We start from the raw sequence: 8401 nt of genomic DNA, 5'->3' as shown, positions 1-8401 counted from the left end.
AGGTATAGATTTTGTAGTTGAAGTTCTAATTGACTTAAAGGATAAAAGTACAGATAAAATATCAAGCTAGCTGCTTTCACATTAGCTCAGGGCTCAGAGATGGAACCACCACTACCTTGTTTACTAGCACAGTGATACCTACAAACCTGTGTTGTGGTTGCATATTGACCACAAGCAATAAATGTCAGTCGGCACTAAATTCTATATTTAATGCTTAAAAAAACCTCTAATGTAGAAGAGAATTAGTTAATGACAACATGTTAACTTAGATTCTCTCTTGTGAACAAAGACTAAATAAAGGTCTGCAGGGAGAAAGCAACATAAAAAGAAAAAAATAAGTTGGTATAATTTGCTTAACCTCCCAAACCGCATCCTGCTAATGACCACAAAACCACATCCGTGAACAGAAAGAAGCAGTTCTTTATTTTTTCTAATCCTTCAACAATTTTAAATCTCATTCTACTTTAAAATAATGCAAAGAAGTCTGTTGTTAAAAGGGAGTTCTTTTTATTTTTGGAAGTCCAGTTTGCCTCAAAAGTCTGAATTGATGCCAATAATGAATTGCTGGATTTGTGCGAGCAGTTAAATGTCTCAAACACTAGAGGGTGAGAACATTTGGTTATTTTTCATGCGTACTTGTCACCAATGATGAGTGTGGGTATGTTTTTGTACGTACTTCTGTTTCAGATCCCCAACTAACAGGTCTCAGATCGGTAGTTTCACTTCTAGGTGCAAGATTTTCAAGAAACTCTTGTGTGTGGAACTCCTTTTCAACTTGAGCCTCTTGGTAAACAACTTTGGGTGATCTATAAGCATCGTTTTTTAACTCACCAACAGTTCTCAGTGCTTAAACACTGCTGATGCAATATTTGTGGTAGGAGGCTCCTTCAGGTTTGGTTCCACAAAGAATATTGCAATTTGTAATTGCTGCTTCCTCCGAACAGTAAAACTGACTTACTACATTTTCCTTAATTTGTGCACTGTAAGGCACATTTTGAAACCTTAATGGATTCATTCTGCTGCAAACAAGGTTGAGTTTAATTGTGAATATGCTAACACGGCTAGCATGTAGCGGTATCAGACTGTCTTTTTTGACAGGCTGTTAAAAAGGTTGGAAGTTAGCGAAATCACAAGTAATGTTTGTCTATATCAGTATCAGTCTGTTTTAACAGGTATCGTATCAATGCTAATGCTTCTAACGTAGCTAACATGTAGCATGTTACAAACGAGTTCAAGAATGATAGTAAATGCAGTTAATATGGACTTTTCTTTGACTTTTGTCTCGCTTAATGAGCCTCAAGCTACAGACACAAACATTTGTCACACCATTAAGAATGCGCCAAACGCGGGTTCTTGTGCATGCTATTAGTCTACAGTGTTCACACTGAACCAGCAGGGAGGGGCTTCTTCTTTGTCTACCTTTTATTAGCAGATGTCTGCCACCTATAGAGACTTGGTTCAAAATGTCTAAGTGGTGCGAATCTTATGAATCTTTCTCCATCTTTTCTTTCACAGCTCTATTCTGATTTAACAAAGAACAAACTGCAATTAATAATAACTCCATAATCAATTTTCAAATGGTTGGCACTTCCATGAATTAAAAGCGACACCCTTCATGTACCAATGATACATTTTTAGTTCCTGGTTGCTCAAAGTTCAACCTGGTTTAACTTTTAACACTATGTTTTGTATGTGGAGCCAAAAAATTGACTTAAAGATGTGTGTAAAAGCAGAAACTCGAAACGTGCATTTGAGCACTGTTACATGACTTTTATATGAAAGCAGCCACTTGAATGTGTATTGTCAAGGGCAATGTTAATATAGCTTTAAAGATTGGAAATAGACCATTCATTGATGGTGCGCCCTCTAGTGTGTAAAATACAGTAGTACACTCAGGTCATGCCACGATCTCAGGACTCACTCAGCCATGTCATCCTCCGACCACCAGAGGGACCCCTCTTCTGAGTACTAACCATCTTTAACACCTTCCTCACTACAACTCCCACCAGCCACCGCTTCAGTCTTCTCCATGCACAACTGATCATCATCATCCTCATCAGAACCACCAGCATTTATACCCATAGCTGATTATGGGGACAGCACATTGAGCAGAAATGACTGCCAAACTCGAAATTCTGGAAATTACATTTTGATGGGACAAAGTAAAGTTTTAAACTCTATTGGGTCACCTAAAAAAAAGTTTTCATTAGTAGCAAATGCATTCAAATACACTGAAAGATTATTAAAACAATTATTTAAGTACTTTTATTTTAACCACAGGAGTCAATGGGAAACTGCAACCTGCCCCCGGTGGTCTTGTGGTGGAACTGCAATATTTGGTTCATCCTGGTTTGTCTTGAATGCAGGAATGGGGGAGGGGGTGTGATTGTTTCCTATTAACCTTGACCCAGATTTCACGCATCTTTTCTTTCCCTCCCCACTGTTTCTGTTTGTGTAACCAAGAAGGGCGGAGTGCAGAAACAGCACACTGCTGGCACACCTGAGCTCCACTCCATCAACACCTGCAGCTGTATTTACATACGTTCAACTCACCCATTCAATGGTGGTTCAACAGTTTACTTCAGCAACAGACTTGAGCCCTGCCAAACTCGTCTTTTTTTTTCCCTCTCATGACTCAGTTTAGTCTGTGGCTGAGTTTATTTTTGGTTTCTTTCAGTTGCGCTCTTAGTTTCTGCTGCTGTAAAGTATCTTCTGCTGCTTTGACTCTTCATGTGATAAACCTTTAAATCTACGTCAGGTTTTTGGGTTCGCCCTCCTAAAGCACTGACAGTTTGTCTGAAGGTCAGTAAGATTTCTAACAATTGAGGAGAAAGTATCTGAACTAAATTATAAAAAACAAACAAGGATCTTTCCTCTGTTGCATTACTATTGAAAATAAATAGAATTGTTTAAGAAGGAGATGCTGTAACAACTTGAGGTTAATCTGAATAACTCCATAATTCCATTCTTCTTTCTTTCCACTAATCTTAGAGTTCAAATTTAAAATAACAAAATTCTGAATTTTTCACAGCATTGAATTTTACAACTTATTAGTTGTTGGAATTCTATGCTCAAATCCCGTAATCTTAGTTTATTTAATGTTTTCTTAGAAATCTTATTTTTAATATCAAGTCTCAGGAATTATAAGTTATTTTTATCAGATTAGAATTGTTTTCTTGTCTATTTGACTCTATTATCAGAATTGACTTTAACTTTTTATTTAATTCTCAAAACTGACAATAAAAGGCAATTTAAGACTTCTCTCAAAAAAGCAACTAAATGATATTTTTTCTAATATAAAAATGTTGCTTCTTTAGAAGTCAAAGCAAACTTTAAAGGAAAAACACCAATTTTTGGACATTTTAAATTAATTTCCCATTTGGCACATGTGTCTTGCATATGGCATTTATGAGATAAGTAAAAAAATGTGAATTGGTCTAATTTGTGTTGCACAGTAATAAAATTGCCTCAATTTTTTTAGGACTTTACAATGGAAAACAAAGATTGTGGAGGAGATTAAACAACTTCTTTAGGACTTATCCATGTAGTAACAGTATCTTTGTGCTTTTTTGTGACATTTTAATAGAGTTACTTATAACATCTAAGAGGGGCCCTCCAAATTAAAAAGACAGTTTGGAAGAAAATAAAGAAAAACTCTCATTATCACTTTTACTTCTGATATTTTCTAACATCAGGAATGCATAGGTTGATAAATACAATTGAACATGGCAAAATGTAAAATATGAATTAAGACATGGCCAAAAAAATAATTTAAAAAAAAAACCTTAAATCTTGTATGAGAAAGAAACAAGAACCTGACATAAGCCATGTGAACTTCTAAGTAGACTGTTGTTAATTATCTAACACGGAGCAGCTGAGATGATTGAAAATGAAATCTGGTGTGGCAGCAGAGAAACAGAAAACCTGAAGAACAAAACATTTATTGATATAAACACAAACCCGAAAAGATTTGCAACAATTCTCAAACACAATCACAATCCACATATATATATGTTTACATATTTTTTTTTATAATAAAATTAACATTATTATCCAGGAAACAATCAAGTCTACAGAAAGATGTCACTAACATTATGGTTTTGACTATTTTCAAGTATAACACACATGTATCACTACTAGATGAATCTGATTTTTTAAAATACAAATCTAACTTACTTCATCACAAAGTATTATTTTAAAAAGCCTCAAAAACTTCCTTAAAGTTCAATTTTAATCACTTTTTTAAAAATCAATTTTAAAAGTTCCATCCTTCCCAGTGATGTTTTTATTGTGGTTGTCAATTTTAGCTAAAGTCAAAAATCCTGGGTCATAGTTTCTGCAGAGTGGTAGGAGTTCGTTTGAAATTCTCCTCTGAGTTGTGGGGCGGGACTGTTGGCTTACAGCACGTGTCAAATTACCTTATATACTGTAGTTCTAACTACATTTTGACTGAATAATTTATTATGGAGTGCAAACTATTGAAAGTTATTTAATGTTTAAGTTTATTTACTTAGGAATAATATTCCTGTCGGTTGTTATTCATAGTTATGTTAAAAACGTTATGTTTTTAAAGTTTTAACAATTTATGTATTTTTTGTCTTCATGTAATGTTTATCCTGTTCTACCCGCAACCTATTGTGTGTTTTAGAATTTGACACCCCTGGCTTAGAGTAAGGCTGCCAAAATTTCCCATCATCCCGTTTGTTTACACTACAGCTAGCTTACAGCCCCTCACAACTCCAACCTAACATCACTGATGTAAGAAGAATAGAGAGTAATTTTGGAGTTATCCAGCTGTAAAGTTCTGAGGAAGATCCCAGCTCAGATGAGGAAAAATGAAGACGTTCATGGATCTGTTTGTCTGCATGGAATGGAGCGGAACGGATTGTAGATCTAACGAAAAAACTGCAAGCGTTCTCAAACTACTTTTTTTTTCGTCTGCTCCATATTCACAATGATTTGAATAAAGAAATATTCAGAAATGCAATTTTAAGTTTAATTTTGTTGATATATGTCCTCCATTGTAAGGAAAAATGCCACAGGAGCATGCTAAAAATACCAAAAATACACTTTTCATTGCTCCGTTTTGTTTTCTTCTTCAGTCCTCCTCTTTGCTGTGAAGTGCTATTCTCCTCATTTGTTTTTTCACTCTAATCTCTGCTTCCTTTGGCGTGGCGTTGCCATCTTGATGTGTTTGGACCTCTGCTTTCCAGAGGCGGGCCGCTCTCTGCGCTCCCTGAGCTGAAGTAACAGATGGTTGCTGGAGCAAGTCTGTCCTTTCTCTGCCTCTCTCCCTTCACAATAAACCCACTGCTGTTCTCATGGTAACCCTATCTCCCAAGTCTGAAGGATTGGATTTTTTACCGGACACATGAGCTAAAGCGCTGCGCCAGTGGTGGACCCTCTTCTCCTGCTCTCCCCGTCCTTCTCCCCCCTTTGCACCTCCATTCTTCTCTGCTGAATGTATTATTTCCTCCTGCGAGTTCGCCCTCTGGCCCCTCCTCTCCTCTGCTCATCTGTCAACTGCTCTTGTTGAGTCAACAGATCCTTCTCTTCCTCCTCCCAGTTCTGTTTCATCATCCAGAAACCTCAGCCATGACTGGGCTCTATCAGTTCTCCAGTGTAAATCTAACTTCCAGCTAATCGGCTGCATCTGCTGAGCTATTGTTCCTCTCCTTTGAGTGTATGCTATACTATCTTTAAAGGGCTTGTGATGGCCTTATCCCATGCTAGCTTGAAAAGCACTGTGGTGTTAGGTTCTTACATTGTGGCTGCTGGTGTTGTTTGAAGGGGGGGGTTAATCAGATGCATGCATGCAAAGACCCGGACAAGCGATCCTAATAAGGATATTCCGTTTAAACAGGCTCAGCGTGGTACAGAAGACAGCCAGCTGTTCCTCAAACCCACTCGCATCTCTGAAACAGTGGCCATCTGTGGCACAGTGATTGAGGGGGCGACCCATTCTGAATTCAAAACATCTACAAATCAAATGCGAGCCCACACGCAAACACATTCAACCGACCCCGTGCTCCATCAAAGGAAATTTTCAAATCACCCAGAGTTGCGAATGCAAGCTGCCTTTCTGTGCGTCTTTCCACCCACGAGGTGAGCTTGCCCCCTTTTCCCCTCTTTCTTCCTCTGTAAATGGAATGAGTCTGGTTGCATTGCTGTATTACGGTGGGATAAAGTATCAGTCCTGGTAATCTTCCGTGGATTAATGGCTTCTTCTTTATCTGCTGCGGCTGCTCCGCTCAGATGTCTGGTTGGGCCAGGAGCCTCCTGCTGGAATACTAATGACAGACAGACCGACAGCTCCGGCTACGCCTGTCCCCAGCCCATGTGTGTGAACGTGTGAGCGGAGGAAAAAAGGGAGCACATGTGTGATGGAGAGCGAACGGTGGAGACAGAGAAGGAAGCTGCATGGAGTGTAAGGAGTGTTTTTTTTTTTCCATGTCCAAGACCCTGTCATCTTCTTTGTGCTGTCCTTGTCCTGGCTGACACCTACTTTGCATACAGGAGGGACCAAGGGAGGGGCCACAATAGTGAAATGAGGGTCCCCCAGGATGCAGGAGCAGGATGAGGGACACGTGGGGCGAGAAAAAGGGAACAGGGGAGGACAAAGTGGATTAGGAGAAGAAAAGGAAGCTGAACGATAAAGCAAAAGAAAACTGAATCTTGAGAGGGTAAGAATGCAAAATGTCCATTAAACCCCATTGTTACCCCATTGTTTGTGATAAATAACCTGCAGTAAAGAGTATTTGCCCCATATCAACTCTGTCTCCAAGGTCACTTTTACCCCATGCAGATCTTGAGCTTACATGATCTTCTGGGTCTCTCTCTGAAAGGGAAAATAACCAACAGCAAATGCCATCTGCTTCTCCACTGAAGAAAAGAAGAGGTGGTGGAAAAGGGAAAGGGGCGGGTGGGGGTTTACTGAAGCCCACCGCCTTCCAACCACTGGCCATGCTCACGTGAAATACAGAGAAGAACAAAAGAATCCGGCTCACCCCGAGCCTCCATTCATCCTCGTGATGGAACAGGAACCGATGGGAGAGCAGAGGCTTCAAAGCAGCGTGGAGGTAATAAATGAAATGCCAATCTGAGACAATGCTTCAAGCGGACAGAAGGTCAAATGGAAAACCACCTCAACAACATACCAGGAAAGAAAATATATAAGGAAACCGTACAACAAGGAAGAGATGCTACAGATCTTCAATTCCATCTAAATACTGAACGTCTTTTTATTGAAGTCTAAAGCTGCGTTCACACTAAATGCGTGTTAGGAGAGTCCAGTTTCAATGTGACACAATCAGAGGTCCTGTGGTACTATTAGGGCATGTCACCCTGGCAGAAGTAGGATTTAGGGGTTCCAGAAGGGTTTGGAAAATCGGAATAACAAGAGGATGCATCATGTGACATGTTGAAAATCAACTTGGAGGAGAATTTGAACAGTCCCCTCCTGCACTTCGTAATATTTTCTTTTTTCCTATCAACAATAGAAAGATCGTCTAATTTTTTGATTATATTTTTTAGCTTTTGCGTCCATGGAGACGTGTTTACTGACGCTTTTGTAGAGCTCTTCAAAATAAATCTGATCTGTCAACATCATCCATGTCTTCTATGCTATGTAAATAAGATATACAGTCAATGCTTCCATTAGTTATGAGGCCATAAATCTTTAATGGTAGCTCCTCCCACATGTGTCTGGAGCATCTAGCTTAAGATCACATGTTTTGGAAAAGCAATCAGCAGTGAATTTAACACACATTAAAAGAGACGTGTCCAAAAAAAAAATTGATGCATAAATAGGGTTTGGTGTGAATGCAGCTTAAAAGGAAAATAAGTAATACCTTTTTAGTGTCAGATTCTGAAACAAAAATAAAGGTAATTGAAGAACAGTTCATGTTCTGGATGACTAAGTTTCCTTTTTTTCATTGATATAGTAATGTAGGATTATTTCTTAACCCTCTAAGAGATAAATTAAGTTTTAGTCACAGAAAATGATATTTGGGGATATTATCAATTGGGGTAGTAATATTTGGAGAGAGACATCACATGAAATGAGTTTGCAACATTGGCCCTGTTTGATAAGTGACCACTAAAGACTTGAATATGATATTAACGCCAGATTTATTTTTCTACGGAACCTTTCAAAACAATGTAACAAAGTGAACAAAACTAGACATAACTAGCATAATGCAAGCAGTTGGGTGTTGAAAATCTGCAACTCCTGCCTAGAGAGGGTTAAGGTGTTTGTTTCTTGAGTTTGCAATCAAGACTTTTATAGTACTTCCCTTTTTATTGTTGTTTTTAAAATCAAAAAATTAAGAGGCAAAGGTCCATCGACTGACAGCTGATTAGAAGTTGTTGGAAGGTTGGTTCCACTCTGCCAGATCATCTG

This window comes from Oryzias melastigma, linkage group LG12, assembly GCF_002922805.2.
Source record: "Oryzias melastigma strain HK-1 linkage group LG12, ASM292280v2, whole genome shotgun sequence".
Taxonomy (NCBI): domain Eukaryota; kingdom Metazoa; phylum Chordata; class Actinopteri; order Beloniformes; family Adrianichthyidae; genus Oryzias; species Oryzias melastigma.
Note: the sequence above shows the minus strand (reverse complement) of the source record.